Below are 18,409 nucleotides of genomic sequence, written 5' to 3' on the forward strand. Positions count from 1 at the left end.
GGTTTTCCAAGTCCTCTTGCATAAGAAGCATTTTATTTATTTGCAGGTGCTGCTCCTTTAAGATGTCGGCCATACTCAGAGCATGTGATGTGACTATGGCTGATGCTCCCTCTAGCTCCTCTACCCTCCTCCCCATATGCCTCACCTCTTCTTTTATTTCAGCAAGTTCTGCCAGGACTGGGCTCATCGTTTTGGTAAGTAGAGACTTCATAAAGCTCCTGGATAGAGGTCCCTCTTCTTCTCCCTCTGAGTCAGAGTCATCTTCCCGCGCTGTGCACAGTGCAGCTGCAGCTGCTGGCCCCATCTTACTTGTAGCATGGGGGGACCTGGTTGTCTTTTCCTTCAGATATTTCTGGAGATCGGATTGTCCCCGGGCCAGGCGCGGTGTCAGGGAATGTTCCCCTCCTCTTTCCTTGCTGTGTCTTCCTATTTTGGACATGTTGGCTGCTGATAAGTGCCTGTAATCAGTGCCGTAGTGAGGGAGCACACTCTCTATGCAGCCATCACTCTCGGTAGCTAGCGGCATTTCTGATTTTGAAATCTCTTGGCACCTGCTGCAGAGCCACAGCCATGCAAAGTATAACCCTGGGTGAGCCCATCCCATGTGAGTTTAGCTCCATTAATCATTGGAAAAGCTTAAAGGCTCACTTTCAGCTAGTTTACTTGCAGTAGAGTTGGCTTTTTTGTCAGCAAAATAAAAGGCCTGTATCTCCCGTCCGCTTGGCCTTTTTTGTTTCTTTTTACCACAGACTGCAGTAGGGTAGTTTGACCAGCACCTCACACACCAGTGTTTGCACAGCTTCTTTCACAAGGGCGCTGTCCGCCAGCAGTAAAAGCCGCAAGCGAAGCACACGGCTATACTGCTCTGAAGATCGCATGCAGGAGTTAATTCAAGCTATATGAAGTCGCCTGTTCACATGCTCCGAGGTGCGAGATGCATTCTGTCAGGCTCCCATAGGAGCCAATAGAAAGCACGCAGCAAAGATCGGGCAGGTCTTATCTTAGTGCGCACCTCGGAGCTGGATGTGAGTTTGCACTCGCATGTCCTATCTTTTGTTAGGCACACAAATTCAGCGTGCCTAACCTTCTTCAAATATGTGAACTCTTCTATAGGAGCCTATTATTCCTATTGCTATTATAACCTGTTAATATAGCAGTGCATTCTGTGTGCTGCTATACTGCAGATGGACAGCGCCTGTGTGAAAGAGGCTTACCAGCAAGCATGCTCCTCTCTTTGTACGCTTGGGCACTGACTGACCTGACATGCTCTATGGGCTGTGAACCTTTCCCATACTATATGCCTTGACCACCGGTCCAAGTCTTTTTGCTCAAACGTGAGTGAGGTGGATTTGGCTAGTTTCCTTCTAAAGATATGTTATAGTAGGACCACAGAGTTTCCCCGTAAGATGAGTATGCATGTATAATAAGGTCCATGGACCACCATAAATCCAAGCTGAAGTGGAAGTCCTGATCGGTGAACATGTTAGCGTACACCAGAAAGCTTTACACAGACATGTCTCCTCTAATACCATCAACTCATAAATATACACTGAATGGCCACTTTGTTAGAGACCCCACCACCACCATCTACTAGCACATTGGACCCCTTCGGCCTTGAGAACTGCAGCAATTTATTGTTATGTAGAATCCACTGGATGAAATTGTTCTGCGGGAATATTGGCCCATGTGGGCAGAAGACCTTCTTGAAGATCCCACAAATTAGATGGAGGTGTTGACATGCTCTCGCTTTTCTTGTGCCACGGTTTCAAACAGTTGCATGATAGGTTGTTTATATCAGATTAAGACCTTATAGTGTCCTCCATATAAAAAAAGGAAGCATGTGTGGTCATTAATGGGTTAATGTGTTTTTGGCATCTAAAAAATCCAGATGCCTTTTTCACAAAGCTTTTTACCCGTTTACGGTTTTCCTATAGAACTTCCACAGAAAAGACCAAACAGACCTCATACACGCAATGTCTGTCTGAATGACCAAGGATATGTTCAGAGGGTAGCTTGTGAGTTATGCATGAGACTCTAGGACTCCCCTCCGAGCGGACAACTGATTACATATCCTACTCATCCATGACACGGACCACAACAGGACAGGATCCACGTGAAATAGCGTTCAAGTGATTAGCCTTATTGGCAAGTATGTGTCTGTGTGCCGTGAATTACATGGACAGCACAGATGGGGAACAGCCGTCTGAATTGTCCCTAACAGCCTCTCCTTCCTGGTGTGAAGTAATAATTGTGGCCGATCTCAGTAACGATAATAATCAAACAAACCTTATAAAAGAGGGAATAAATGTGCTTTGAATAATAATTCTCTTTATATTTAGGATGATGGAGATTCCTGTGCTCTAAGTGAATATTGTAAGAGCGGGTGCTGCAAATTGTTGATAGAAGGTACCTGTAGGCCAAAAGCAAAAGAAAATGAGGAGTGTGACCCTGGGGTGAGTATCTGTAAGCGGCTGCTGTACTGGTTTCTCTGTCAGGCCATATTCAAACGATGAAGATGGAGTTGTACTTGAGATTCTCATGAGCAATTTGCATGGCGCAGCACACAGACCCCCCCCCCCCTCCCCCATACACATGCTGTGTGGGACCCCACAGCTTACATGTCACATGCTTGTACAAGACTTGTATGGAAATGGTTCATGTAGAGATTTATCAAACTTGAAGTGACAAACCGAGTGGGGAAAAAAAAGTGTATCTTATCTTGGAACACGACATGGAGCTGTTCCTCCTTTATTCCTCCTGGAAGTGTATGAATAGATACACGGTGTGGTGCTTGTACACTAGGCAGTGGTGTGACATGAGCTTTGTCTGCAAATTACCACAATTTTGGATGCACCCTATAACCTCATGTTCCACCTTTTATAAGCTGTGTGGCCAAACACTGCATTGATAAGCTGCTATAAGGGCTTTATCAGATGGATGAGTTTAACATTCAAGTTTTGTTTGCGTTTGAAACTAAACAAACTTGGACATGACTTCTCCCCTTTGGGGCCCAGTCAAATGGATGCACTTTCTATCCATATTACAGCTGTATTTTCTATGCACAGTATACAACACCATTGATTTGCATTGATGGATTCAAAAGTGTATTTGACATGCTTAAAACCCCATATGACTTCTTTTTGGAGCAAAATACCCAATTAAAGTCAGCAGATTGTGCAGGTTTTTTTTTGTTTGTTTTTAATGCCAGGAGACATATGGGGGGGGGGGGGGGGGGGGAGGCCATCAAATGATCCTTCTTATGTCTTTATAAATTTTTGCACATGTGAAAAATGCAGTAAATATGGATGTAAAAACCATACACACGCATCAGAGAAGCATACGACATATACAAAGTGATAACAATGCATTTTTCACAGAATAAAAAGGAGAGCATGGATGGTTTTCATGCATTAACCCCTTCAGCGCCTGCTACTCTCCTCTCCAAAGAAAAACAGTGTGCAATTCATAAAAATGTCCCCACTGTAACCCCTTCACAGACCCCTAAACCAGGTGAGATGCCCATTTCAGAGTCATTGATGCGCTCACTGATAGCTGATCTAAAGCTTTCTATACAGAAGGATATACAACAGGCTCCTCTCACTGCAAACAGAAATAACCTCTATCGGTGATCGCACTTCACACATTGAAAATAAAATGAAGGATCTAAGATCAGCCCATAATGAGCTTGTGGATACCGCCAATTCAATGGCGGACGATTTAGGGGCTTTGAAACAAAAAATTGCTGATATGGAGGATAGGTCCAGGCAAAATAATATCCGTCTTAGAGGCATTCCTCAGACGGTTAAAAATGATAAACTTAAAGACTTTCTTGTCGATTACTTCACTCACCTTCTCCTGCCACTCAACATGATCTGACGATTGACCGTGCTCACAGGCTTCCTAAGCCTAAATCATTGCCGCCCTTGATTCCTTGGGACGTTATGACCCGGATACACTTTTATCACATAAAGACAAAATAATGGGTGCTGCTAGATTCTCCCGCATAAGTCCTAAACGATTCAAAAATATTCAGCTTTTCACAGATCTGTCAGCGGCCACTCTTCTGCGCAGGAGAGCTTTTGCTTCCAGTACCAAAATCCTGTTGGAACAGGGCATTAGCTACAAATGGGGTTTTCCTGTAAAGGTAATAATTACTAAAAATGGCTCTAAGTATGCAGCCCAGTCTCCAGAGGAAGCGCTGCAACTATGTAAAGACTGGAACCTTGTGGCACAGGGATCCTGTGGATCTAACGTGAGAAACCTCTCCCCCAATATCCGTGAGGAATGGATTACGAAGTCTGGCAATGGACAGTCTAAGTGACTTCCTTTTAGACAAATTCCGAAATATAGAGCTCTGCTTGTTTTATTTTTTTTACAGCATCTCAAGCCATCTTGCTTTATCGTTATTTTTCATCAAAGGTGTCCGCCTTCAAATTTTTGGCCGTTTCTTTACTCGTGAATAGTAAATCCAGTTCCCCCAGTTGGACTATGGTGGTCTCGATACCATTTAACCTGTTGCCTCTCTTCTATATGTTTATTTCCTTCACCTGTGTTGTAGGGTTTATAGCTAGAGATGAGCAAGCACCAAAATGCTCGGGTGCTCGATTCGAACTTTTCGAAATGCTTGAGAGCTCGTTTTGAGTAATGAACCCCATTGAAGTCAATGGGCGACTCAATCATTTTTGTATGGGACCGATGCTCCGCATAGCTGATGACTTGTCAAACACCAGAAACCATCAGAAAGTAATGGAAACAACACAAAAATGGATAGGAAAGGACAGGGGCAGCATGCATGGCTGCATCTGAGGCTCCCAGGTCCCACTATTAAGCCAAAATAGGGGCAAGAGTCTGGCGTCACCCCACTAACAATTTACTTGGATAAACCCTCATTAGCAAGGCACACGCGCTGACACATCTTAGCTAAGCACCACACTACCTGCAACCAAGGACAATCGCTGCCTGCGGGTGACGCGACTGTTTCTTCTCCTGGGTTACATGCTGGCACATTGTAACACACACTACCCTGCGTCCACATTGCACACAAAAGTTTCCCTGCGCAGCATTCTGCTGCCCTCATGCTCGCTTCATAGTCACACCACCCTCATGTCTATTTATAAGCACGTATTGGATGAGGAGGAACCGGAGACACGCACTGCAGAGGGTTGGCAGGGCCAGGCAGCGACCCTCTTTGAAAGTGTAGGCGATAGCCCACAATGCTGTTGAGAATGGATGATAAATTGACATACGATCATCATTCCAATCCCGTGCCACCTCCGTCACAAAATTGTCAGGAGCCACAAACTTGGGCATAAAGGGGACTCAGGTGCCAGCACTTCTACACATCTCCACAATGCAGCAATACTCTGTGTGGGAAGCACATGAGCGGGCACAGAGTCAGGCTCGGCCCCGGCCTCCACCTTGTGTGACCCAAGGTGCCGCGGGTTACATAGCAATGGGAAATCCATGTGTCCCCACACACTTCATTCTGTATAGGTATCAGATAGCTCAACACCGCAATGGGAAGCCTTTGAGTTCTTTGGGCTCGCCTATGCTGTCAGTGCACAAAGATGGTATTACACAGGAAGAAATCAAAGTGCCCAAACACGGCAGAGTTTCACCCCGCCAAGGAACTCGGCCTCCATTTCTGCCCTAGTGAGTCAGTGTATTCGTGCCAGACCGGTAAAACACAGCAATGGGAAGTCTTTGTGCACCCACAGCATATTCGAGCACCTGGAATCCAAGGAAAATATTACACATAAAAAAAATCAGGGCACCCAAACATGGCAGTTTCACCCAGCCAAAGACCTTGGCCTCGGCTCACACCCTCATTAATCGTGGGCATAAAGCGGACTCTGATGCTTGTGCAGCTGTGAACGTCTCATTAATGCAGTAGCGATCCTTTTGTTTGGCCCAAACCAGTGTCTCTGATAACTATGGTAACACGAGAGAAAATACATGATCCTCAAACCCTAAGCAGGTGGAGGAGGTGGCATAATAAGGCCGAAAAACCATGACCAAGGTAGGACCCGCAATACTCTGTGTGGGAAGCATGTGAGCGGGCCCTGGGTCAGGCTTGGTCCCAGCGTCCACCTTGTGTGACCCAAGGTGCCGTGAGTTAAATAGCTATGGGAAATCCATGGGTCCCCACACACTTCATTCTGTGTAGGTGTCAGATAGCTCAACACCGCAATGGGAAGTCTTTGAGTTCCTTGAGCTCGCCTATGCTGTGGGTGCACAAAGATGGTATTATACAGGAAGAAATCAAAGTGCCCAAACATGGCAGAGTTTGACCCCGCCAAGGACCTCGGCCTTGGCACACATTTCTGCCCAAGTCCATCAGTGTATTTGTGCCAGATAGGTAAAACACCGCGATGGGAAGTCTTTGTGCACCCACAGCATAGGCAGACCCCAGTAACATTTCTGCAGCAAAAGTATAGACAGACCCGCAAGGGCAGGTGAAACCCATAAACCTTTTTTAAAGATACAGCTCGCTGTTGCTTAATTTGTAACAGAGCCTGGAGGCAGCCCTGTGAAAAAAATTGGTATCTGTTAAAGTATCAATACTTTTGAAAGGTTGAAAAAACTTGTAAAAAACTTTTAAACAGAGCCTTTTGGGCCGCAGAAAAATTGGCAGTTCAACATGATGACATGCTGTTTTAGGAGAAGGAGTAGTAGGTGGAGTAATATCTGAGAGTGATTGATAAAGCTAATTCCCCCTTTTTTCTGTGGTGATAGAGCATGCATTATTCTCCTGTTCCAGCGAAAAAAGGCTCATTAGGTTCGGCTGCTTTCCGCCGGTGGAGAAGAGAAGTCTGGTGAAATCCATCCTTTGTTCATCTTTATGAGTGTAAACATGTCAGCACTGGCAGTTGACAGGCGGGTATGCTTATCCATGATGATTCCCCCAGCTGCACTAAACACCCTCTCTGACAAGACGCTAGCAGCAGGGCAGGCTAGCACCTCCAGGGCATACAGCGCAAGTTTGTGCCATGTGTCACGCAGGACTGTGGTACGATCAGCTACGTACTCCTTCACCATCTTTTTACAGTGCTACCTTGGACTCAGCCTTGACTGGGGAGTGGTTACACAGTCTTGCTAGGGAGCCATAAAGCTGGTGAAGGCCTTGGAGAGTTTTCCCCTGCCTGCGCTGGACATGCTGCCTGATCCCCGCTCCTTCCCTGCTACTTGGCCCTCTGAACTGCATCTTCTGCCACTAGCGCTGTCAGATGGGAACTTTAGCATCACTTTTTCCACCAAGGCCCTGTGGTATTGCATCACTCTCATACCCCTTTCCTCTTCGGGAATGAGAGTGGAAAGGTTCTTCTTATACCATGGGTCGAGAAGGGTGTACAGCCAGTAATCCGTGTTGGCCAGAATGCGTCTAATGTGAGGGTCACGAGAAAGGCAGCCTAACATGAAGTCAGCCATGTGTGCCAGGGTCCCAGTACGCAACACATAGCTGTCCTCACTAGGAAGATGACTTTCAGGATACTCCTCCTCCTCCTCTTCAGCCCATAGTGCTGAACAGATGAGATGCAAGCAGCATGGGTACCCTCAGCAGTGTGGCCAGCTGTCTCTTCCTCCTCCTCCTATTCCTCCTCCGCGATGAGATATAGACATGAGAGTGGTCTGGCTATCAAGCGACATACTGTGTTCCCCCGTCTCCTGTTCCAACCACAAAGCGTCGGCCTTTATGCTTTGCAGCGAACTTCTCAGCAGGCAAAGCAGCAGTAACGCTAATGATTGCCGCATCGCCGCTCACCATCTGGGTAGACTCCTCAAAGTTTCCAAGGACCTGGCAGATATCTGTCATCCATGCCCACTCCTCAGTAAAGAATTGCGGAGGCTGAGTACCACTTCGCCGCTCATGTTACAGCTGGTATTCCACTATTGCTTTACACTGCTCGTACAGCCTGGCCAACATGTGCAGCGTAGAATTCCAGCATGTGGGCATGTCGCACAGCAGTCGGTGCTCTGGCAGCTGAACCGACATTGCAGGGTCCTCGGGGTGGCAGCGTCCGTGGTGGACTTGCGGAAATGTGCGCAGATGCAGAGCACCTTGCCAAGCAGGTGAGACAAGTGAGGGTAGTTTTTAAGAAACCCCTGAACCACCAGATTGAAGACGTGGGCCAGGCATGGCACGTTTGTGAAGCTGCAGAGCTGCCACCAGGTTATGGCCATTGTCACACACGACCATGCGCAGTTGGAGGCTCAGCGGTGAAAGCCAGAGGTTGGTCTGCTCTGTCAGACCCTGCTGCAGCTCGGGGGCCATGTGCCTCTTGTCACCTAAGCTGATTAGTTTCAGCACAGCTTGCTGACGCTTGCCCACCGCTGTCCTGCCGCGCTGCGCACTACTGACTGCTGGCTGCGTGCTCACACTTCTTCATTGAGAGGTATAGGTGGCAGAGGAGGAGGGAGGGGGAGGGTTGGGAGGAGGTGGCATAAAACGCCGCAGATACCAGCACGAAGGTAGGACCCGCTATTCTGGGTGTGCGTAGGATGTGAGCTGTCCCAGGCTCTGACTCTGTCCCAGCCTCCACCAAGTTCACCCAATGTCCCATCAGGGAGATATAGTGGCCCTGCCCACCAGTACTTGCCCACTTGTCTGTGGTTAAGTGGACCTTCCCAGAAACTGCATTGATGAGGGCATGATTTATTTTGTAGGAGACGTGCTGGTGTAGGGCTGGGACGGCACCATGGGAAAAATTGTGGTGACTGGGGACAGAGTAGCGCTGGACCGCCGCCGCCATCATGTTTTTGAAAGGCTCCCTTTCCACAAGCCTGTACGGTTCATTAATTTGGCAATGTGCACGTTTAAAGCTTGTGCATGCTGCTTGGTGGGGGCGTATTTGTTCTTTCTCTCCAACGCTTGTGTTAGAAACAGCTGAACGCTGCGCTAAGAGACATTGCTGGATGGAGTGGATGACGGTGGAGGTGAGGGTGTGGGTGCAGGCGGGGATGCACTCGAGCCTGTGTCCTGGGAGGGGGATTGGATCTGTGTGGCAAGTTGTGGCACAGGGGAAGAGGCAGTGGTGTGACCCGGAGGTGGTGAACGGCTTTCGTCTCACCTTGTGCGGTGCTTGGCCATCATATGCCTGCGCATGCTGGTGGTGGTGAGGCTGGTAGTGGTGGCTCCCCGGTTGCACACCACTGTTCGTCGGTCGTCCGCGCTCTCACTAAAAAACATCCACACTTTTGAACACCTAGCCCTCTGCACGGAGGCTTGCCACCAGGGGGTGCTTTGGGAAACAGTTGGGGGATTCTTCGCTCTGGCCCTGCCTCTACCCCTGGCCACTCCACTGCCTCTTCCAACCTGTCCTGCTGCTGCACTTGCCTCCCTCTCTGAAGCCCTGTCCTCAGTAGGCTTAGCAAACCAGGTGGGGTCAGTCACCTCATCATCCAGCTGCTCTTCCTCCGAATCCTCTGTGCGCTTCTCCCTCGGACTTATAGCCTTTACCCCTACCTCACTGACAGACAACTTTGTCTCATCCTCCTCATCCACAAAAAGCTCCTGAGACAGTTGCTGGAAGTCCCCAGCCTCATCACCCGGACTCCGGGAACTTTCCAACGGTTGGGCATCGGTCACGACAAACTCCTCAGGTGAGAGAGGAACCGTTTCTTCCCACTCATGGCAGGGACTCGAACAGTTCATGGGAGTCTGCTTGCTTTATTTTCATGAAGTGAGGAGGCTGGGGGGAAGGAGGAGCAGCGCCAGAGGATTTAGAGTTGCAGTCCCTAGGCCGGGAATAGTGGACTGCATAGGAGACTGGGTGGTCGATACATTGCTGGAGGCGTTTTCTGCCATCCACAACAGGACCTGCTTGCACTGCTCTGTTTGTAATAAAGGTCTACCACGCAGACCCGTAGATTGTTATATGAAGCTGGGGAGCCCAGAAACTTGCCTCTCTCCTAATCCCGCAGCAGCTGGCTATGATTCACCATGCCCAGGAACTCGGCCTGTGCCTACACCCTCACTTGGACGTCCGCGCCCTCGACCCTTACTCCTACTCCTCATCATGGTGGATTAAGAATAGAGCAGGGCCCAAATAAATTACCCCACTGAACAGCACTGACAACTGTGGCTTAATTCTCCACATACAGAGACTTGTAGATAGCGGATGCTCTATGCTGTGACTTGAAAAAATTAATCCACTGTCTTGCGCTGATACCTAGGGGTAATTTACTGCTCGCAGAGACTTGTAGATAATAGAACCTGTATGGAGTGGGAGAAGACTCTAAAGCCAGTGGATAATGCTGGTAACTGCGGCTTTCTCAACACCACCAAGGAAAGGGTATTGTGAGACACTCTGCACAGCGGCAGAGCTGAAATACTTTGCAGTGGCCCAGGAAATATTACAGTATTGTTTAGCAGTGAGACCTCTGTCTAATGGACTGAAGACACAGAACAGTATAACTGAAGTCATTTGCAGTAGGCTAGGAAATGTTAGAGTGCAGTTCCACGGTGAGAGCTGGTTGTACGGCACTGCAGGCTGAGAACGCTATTACTGAAAGACTAGGAAAAGGCCTAGATGTGTAATACAAAAATGGATGCCCTACTGCTCCCAGCCAGACACAACTATCATGCACACTGTCAGTTTTAGCCCTAAGAAGGACCGTTGGGGTTCTTGAAGACAGGATCCTATGCTAACACTATCCCTGTATAAGCAGCAGCACTTTCCATAGCCTCTGCCACCATGCGTCTGAGGCGAGCCACGGGCAGGACCAGTTTTAGTACTCGGCAGTCACCTGATCGGCCCAGCCACTCACTAGTGTCCAGCGAGGGGGGAGAGGGCTGGCACGTCACAGCAGGAAGTTGTAATGCCTTCCCCGCATGTCTATTGGCTAGAAAATGGCGATAAACATGCAGGGAAGGAAATGCAATTGCCTCGAGTACCGCGTGATGTTCATCTGAAGTAACGAGCATCTCGAGTACCCTAATGCTCGAACAAGCATCAAGCTCGGACAACTGTGCTCGCTCATCTCTATTTATAGCCAGTGTTATATGTTACCTGTTCTTTTCATGTACAGTCCGATCAAAGATACTAATGTATTTGCATATTTACTTGATGTGCTTTGCCTGGAAGGTGTCTGGTAGGCACACTGACATAGAGCTGACATTATCAGTAGGTTCAATCCAGATTTCTGTCTGGATACAAACAACTATTTTTACTTAGTTAAAATGGTTTTCAATGTAATTTCTATAAATGCTAAAGGTCTAAACTCGCCCTTTAAAAGATCCATGCTATGGAAGGGAGCCCAATCAATTGGCGCAGATATCCTATGTGTCCAGGAGACACATCTTAATAAAGAGGATGCCTTCTGTCTCTCACATGCTTCCCCCACATTGTCTCCTCGCCAGCATCCCATAAAAAATGCAGGGTATCAGGACACAATAGCATTTTCCCTTAAAAAAGATATCATTGATGAGTCTGGTCGCTACGTCATCTTAACATGTTCTATCAATAACTGTGATTTTACGATAGCCTCAATATATGCCCCAAACACCAAACAACACTCATTTATTCCGAAAATTATCACCATTATTAAACGTCATAGAGTAGGCCCTCTGTTACTAGTAGGAGACTTCAACAAGACTCTCTGGCCCTCTATGAACTCCTCTACCACTAAAGTTAATGACAGACCATCATCCATTGTTTCCCTGCTTAATGAAAATGATCTATTTGATGTCTGGCGGTTACATCACCCAACAAAACGCGATTATACCTTTTACTCGCACCCCCCATATAATTTAGAGTAGAATCGACTTTATGCTGGTAGATAAGAAGTTTCTTAATGTTATTTCCACCTCCAAATGCACCATCTCGTGGTCAGATCACGCAACCATAGCCATGTCTATCCAAGAATGCTTTAACCACTAATTGTTAAAATTTGGCACCTTAATTACAATTTGCAGCATCCTATGTATGCCCCTCAAACCTTACAAGTACTTTCTGACTATTTTGACCTTAACGTTAACGGGGAAGTCTCTGACTCCACCCTATGGTGTGCACATAAAGCAATTATGCAGGGTCATTTTCTAAAACAATTAAAAAAAACATAGAAACTCCCTTTTATTATCACTATAATCCAAACTGTGCTCTCTACATAGGATGAACAAAACCTCTTTTTCAATTATGAGGACAAAGGAAATTTCTTCTGTCCACCAACAACTTCACGAACTGCAGATTTATGAACATGACCTAGCCCTGAGAAGCCTAAAAATGACATATCATTGACAGGGTAACAGACCAGGTGCTCTGTTAGCAAAGCAAGTAAAACAACGCTCAGCTAAATCGTGCATACCCTTTATCTACGATACCAAAAATATTAACATTTTTGATCCCCAGGGTATAGCGGACTCCTTAGCAACTTATTACCAATCACTATATAACCTAGCCAAGGACAAATCGACCATTCAGCCCTCAGACATGAATATATCAAATTTCTGAACAATTTAAACCTGCCCACATTATCACAATCTGAGGTGGATTTTCTTGTCCCAACCCTTTAACTTGGCGGAAATAATAGAGGCTATTGATTCTTTACAATCCAATAAGTCCCCAGGCCCAGATGGCCCCACAAATGAATATTATAAAGCCTACAAATTTCTTCTAAATCCCTACCTAACTAAGGTATTCAACGAAATTGTTTATAAAGGCCATACCCCTCAAGAGATGTTAAAGGCACTTATTATCCTACCCAAACCTGGGAAATCACCTGACCTTCCACAGAATTTTCGACCTATTTCCCTACTATACACGGATTTAAAATTATATGCCAAAGTACTAGCAAAAAGATTATCTGGGGTCATGCCAAGTCTAATTAATAGAGATCAGGTGGGATTCATCAAGGGCGCCAGACAGTGGATGGCACAAGGACCTATATTGATATTATCTCTGTGGTGTCTGGCCCGGGAACGACTTCTCTGCTCCTAGAGAGAAGGCGTTCGACCGAGTGCATTGGGGTTACCTCAGAAATACTCACAAGGTTTGGTTTTTGTGGTCCACTATTCTCTTCAATTCTAGCCTTAAACTCCTGTCCATCTGCAAAGATCTATCCCTCGGGCTCAGTTTCTCACTCTTTTAACATTTCCAATGGGACGCGTCACAGATATCTGCTTTCCCCAATAGTGTTTGCTTTGGTGATGGAGCCCTTCGCACATACGATACGCTCGGCACCAGATATTTTAGATATTAAAATAGGTAATTTAGAACACCGCATTGGCTTGTTTACAGATGATGTTATTTTAAGTTTGGAAGCCCCTGAATCTTTGCTTAACTCTGTTTTCTAATATTATTAGTGAATTTAGCTCAGTTAGATATAAAATTAATGCCACCAAATCCATAATCCTGAATATGGGGATCCCCAAACCCACTCAAACAAAATTGCAACAGACATATGCATTCCAGTGGTCAAATGGATAAATTCCCTATCTTGGTATAACGCTAACATATCCCATTCATAATTTGGTGTCAGTTAATTTCAAAAAGCTATTTGCCGTTCTAGAGAAGGATATTAAAAACATTGCCAACCTCATGGTTTCCTGGATAGGTCGCATTGCTATCTCCAAAATGATACTACTACCCAAAATTCTATATCTTTTTTCGAAATCTTCCTGTGATCGTACCTGATAACATTTTGAACAAATTGCTAAATATGTTACTGCAGTTTATCTGGAATAACCAAGGAGCAAGAGTGGCATCTAGAATATTATACCTCCACCCTTTCCTGGGGGGAGGGGGGCTTGGGTTGTCCCTGCCTGAAAAATTACTACCATGCTGCTTTATAATACCAATTAAAAAGCTGGTGGCTAGATGACTCATCTAAGCACTGGGTGAACATAGAAGCTAGTACTTTGGATTGCCCTAGCTTATCACACCTATTATGGATTTGTAAATTAACTAAGACATTCCCAAAATCATCATTGTCTGCTACTCTATGTCTGGAAAAAAGTGTCCACAAATCACAGTTTTCTCCCTCTGCGGATCCTTAAACTACCTCTGGAAATGATTCAGTCACTAATTCCAGATATAGACTTGGCTACATGGAAAGCCAAGGGGATTCATCGAGTAGGAGATATATTTGAAAACTCAATGCTTATGTCATTCACTCATATGCATAATATATTTCATATCCTGTATAAGGAATTTTACAAGTATTTACAACTTAGACATTTCCTTCAATCCTATATCCCTCCTATTATTTTGCCCTGCTTGGAGTACGAAATCTTTTTATTTAACGAGGAGCAACACTCTAAGGGTATTTCTAAGGCATACTCCTCACTTGCATTGTGCTCTCCCGCATTTACTCCCCTATTTCGAACCAGATGGGAAGAGGATCTTAACGAATCTTTTTCTGCAGATGAATGGTCGCAGGCTTTCTCGATTAGTTATAAATATTCTCACTATGTGAACCATCTGGAAACCAATAGGAAGTTACTATACCGATGGTATCTGACACCATACCGCCTATCTAAAATGTAATCACAACACTCTAACTTTTGTTGGAGATGCTATAAAGAAATTGGATCTTTAATGCATATTTGGTAGTCGTGTGAACATCTCAAAACATTCTGGGAGCAAATCCACTATGCAATATGTTCAATTCTACACATTAAGGTGCGTTGGGGCCCTGGTGTTGCTCTTTTGCTGTTGGGCATAGAGGACGGCACATCTGCTGATCTTCTCATTATATCCCATATCTTAACGGCTGCCAGAACATCTATAGCAAAACAATGGAGGAGTGCCAGGGTTCCTTCCTTCTCAGACATTTTCTTGATGCTTCAGCATAGCTGTATAATGGAACACTTGATTGTGGCTAGACTTGATTCTCTAGCTAGGTTTAAAACTCAGTGGGCAAAATGGCTTGATTTTTTGGGATATACTTGTTAGCTTTCTTTAAAGATAAAACAATCATTGGGTTTTCTATTTTCAGTCTGTGTAGATTCTATAGCACACCGTACCTATACACATTGTAGCTCCCTATATGTGCAGCCTACTACTGGCAAGTGTTTTGAATCTTGGCAAGGCCACCCTCAGCTCTTAACCTTTTACATCATTAGACCCAATTTCAAGTTCACTTTTATTAATTTACACCTTTTAGTCTCCCCTGTCCCATCTGTTAAACTTCCTTTCTTTCCAGGTGATCCTCAATACCAACTCCTGATGTTGATTGCACTAATGAATTGATACAATGGGTGTCTTTAGGAAAAAAATATTATATATTTACCCCATTTAAGTGCATTGCATTTTTTTTATTATATTTTTTTAAGGTTTGCTTCCACAGTAGATGGAATTAGTCCACACTGGCACTTCTATGTCACAGTGTTCTGCAGGATATTTCGAAGAACGCATTCTGAAGTTAAGAACACAACAATATCTGCACTAATTGACAAAATCTGCATGTGCGTTGCATCCTGTGGCTTATTCTGTCCCATGTGAAAGCACCCTAACACACCTACTGAATACAATCAGTTATAAGTACCATCAGTTGGGCCACTGTCATGTTCATCCAGGACTGCAGACAAGACCAAGAGGTGTTTAGGTACCAGAACAGTAAGGGCAGGCGTGTTTTCTTGCTGCTCAGGTGGCTAGATGCAGGAGCAGACAGAACCGAGTGGTAGCAAACAGAGCAGGGAGCTAGGAACCCCTCTGATAGAACCCACCCCGAAGCTGAGCACCTGTCCCGAAAGGAACAAACCCACTACTTTCGCAAGGATGGGTTAGCGGTCAGAAGGGAAACAGAGTAGAAAACCAGAGATAAACAAAAACAAACAAAAAACAAAAGATAAGTACACAATGCAAAACAAACACAGGGGACTAACCAAAGACAGGAACCAGAGAGGAGAGCTGAGGATCAGAAACACTAAAATATAATAGCACTTACAGCCAGGAAGAGCCGGGTTGTATAGGGATCGGGAAGAAACTGATTGTTAAAACCTCAACTAACAGCTGCAGAACTAATTAACCCTAACCAGGCAGGACCAAAGATATTAAGCCTGTGTGCTGGCAATGACTTGACAGCCATTACCTGCACTCCATTTTTCACATGGGTAAAGAACACAATTCGATGACCCTTGCACAGTAAGGTGCCTTCACACTTGTGAGAAAATCAGGCTTTTTTGATCAATGGGAGAGTGAGGGCTCCTTCACATTGGCGACTGTGATTTTGCCATGAAATGTCTGAGCATCGGCGATGGTTTTCCATGCAAAAACACTGCTCGCACTTGCGATTTTTATTGTGCGTTTTTCTCGCCATAGACAATAGGGAGTCTCCAATGTTAAAAATGATAAAAAGGAGGCTCAATAGAGGAACATGGGAGATAAAAAAGCAAAACGCAGAAAGAAACAACATGTAGTGTGTTTTTTTTTCTTCTTTTAAATGTATTTATTTTTTTCAGTCCACATTGCGGAAGTGAAAACATTGCAAATCTGAAGGAAACCATTGAAAATCCCTGTTTTCACAATTCTGCATTTTCACTTAGGGCTCCTTCATACTGGCAATCACGATACTGCCATGATGAAATTGTGGCAAAATCACAGCTTTGTACAGGCGATTTTTTTTTTTAAATGCTTAATTGCATGAGTGAAATCATTATAGATGGGAATGAAACCATTGAAAATCATTGGTTTCATAATACTGCGTTTTCACTCACTCCCGCATCGCGCTATTTTATTCCCAGTATGAAAGCAGCCTAAGGTTGGACTCCGAAATATTGGGCTGTGATTCCCGGACTGATGTTGCATTTGCCATAATGTAAAAGCCCCATGGATGTTGAATATTCATGTGACAACAGCCTTGCATTACTGCGGGGATGAAGGGAATCCCCACCGTGGCTGTCACAGGATCGCAGAGTTCTCCCACTGCTTTGATTGTCTCCTGTATAGCATCACATCTCAGTGCCGTGCAGGAAAACATCACTAATGTGTATGAAGCCATTCAAAAGAATAGGGTTCCTATTTGTGCGTCTTTCCGTGCAGAATTTTCACTCCATTTTCGTACAAGTGCAAGACAGCCTAAGGCTAACCTAAAACATGGCCCAATATCGCCAACATGCATTTTCCCTGCGGATGCGTGATATTTTTATAGAAACACTGCCTCGCAACATTGTGGGAAAGTAGCGATCCCCATCCAGGGCAGTAGCAGCAAGCAATCTCTCGCATTGTTTTCAATGGTAAGGCCTTGCATGGCATGAACCTAGAATAAGGTGTGATGCTGCCGCCAGCCATCATTAAAAACAGTGGGAGATTTGATGCGAGAGCACACACAAAGATAGGGCAATCTGGGATTCGTTTCATGCATCACATCTAGAGATGAGCGAGCCTATTTTTTCGCCCGAGCACCGCGATTTTCGAGTACTTCCGTACTCGGGCGAAAAGATTCGGGGGGCGCCGTGGGTGAGTGGGGGGTTGTGGGGGGGAGAGAGAGAGGGCTCCCCCCTGTTCCCCGCTGCTACCCCCCGCGCCGCTGCGCCTCACCCCGCCCCCCGGCGCCCCCCGAATCTTTTCACCCGAGTACTGAAGTACTCGAAAATCGTGGTGCTCGATCGAGTAAATACTCGAAATGAGTAGATTCGCTCAATTCTAATCACATCGCATCGTGATGTAATAACAAAATCACTCGTGTGTGACCCCATTCAAAAGAATTCTTGCATGATTTTTCTTGCCCGTATGTAGCCCGCCTAAAATCCCAGTTCTGGTAAATAAGGCCTAATGAGCTTTCACGCTGTCCGCATCGTGGCCTGAATGTCACATTAATGAAGTATAGCCACGATCGAGACCCGAGCTTAATAAGCATTTTCTTGTCCATTCAAACGGGTGTATCGTGGAAAAAGAACGCTGCAACGCAGATTTACGTTGGTCAGCAGAAATCCTTGGAATGACTTCTAATAGCTGAAATAGCAACTATCTTCTTTTCTGAGTGCCTCCTCCCTTTTTTTCAGCTCCCATAGGAGTCTAGTGGAGCTCTCAGTGTTTTTCGACAAAAGATAGGTCAAGACTAGAGATGAGCGAACGTACTCGTCCAAGCTTGATACTCGTTCGAGTATTAGCGTGTTTGGGATGCTCGTTACTCGTAACGAGTACCACGCGATGTTCGGGTTATTTTCACTTTCATGTCTGAGACGTTAGCGCGCTTTTCTGGCCAATTGAAAGACAGGGAAGGCATTACAACTTCCCCTTGCGACGTTCAAGCCCTATACCACCCCCCTGCAGTGAGTGGCTGGGGAGATCAGGTGTCACCCGAGTATAAAAATCGGCCCCTCCCGCGGCTCGCCTCAGATGTGTTGTGACATAGCTGAGGGACAGTGGTATCGTGTTGGAGCTGCTGTAGGGAGAGTGTTAGGAGTTAGTGTAGGCTTCAAGAACCCCAACGGTCCTTCTTTGGGGCACATCTAACTGTGTGCAGTAGT

At 45.7% G+C, this 18,409-nt stretch overlaps 1 protein-coding gene and 1 long non-coding RNA gene across 3 annotated transcripts in view; both read left to right on the plus strand.

Annotated features, from left to right (window-relative positions):
• Window positions 1-18,409, plus strand: part of LOC136614744 (keratin-associated protein 4-6-like) — a 426,222-nt gene that overhangs the window by 52,907 nt on the left and 354,906 nt on the right. The gene's annotated exons all lie outside the window — the stretch shown is intronic.
• The window catches only part of LOC136614733 (uncharacterized), a 54,131-nt gene that overhangs the window by 28,690 nt on the left and 7,032 nt on the right, over window positions 1-18,409 (plus strand). The window contains exon 3 of the long non-coding RNA XR_010790962.1: window positions 2,340-2,453. This is a non-coding gene — a long non-coding RNA (uncharacterized lncRNA). The remainder of the gene's footprint in view (window positions 1-2,339; window positions 2,454-18,409) is intronic.

The sequence above is a fragment of the Eleutherodactylus coqui genome, chromosome 1 (assembly GCF_035609145.1).
Source record: "Eleutherodactylus coqui strain aEleCoq1 chromosome 1, aEleCoq1.hap1, whole genome shotgun sequence".
Lineage (NCBI taxonomy): Eukaryota > Metazoa > Chordata > Amphibia > Anura > Eleutherodactylidae > Eleutherodactylus > Eleutherodactylus coqui.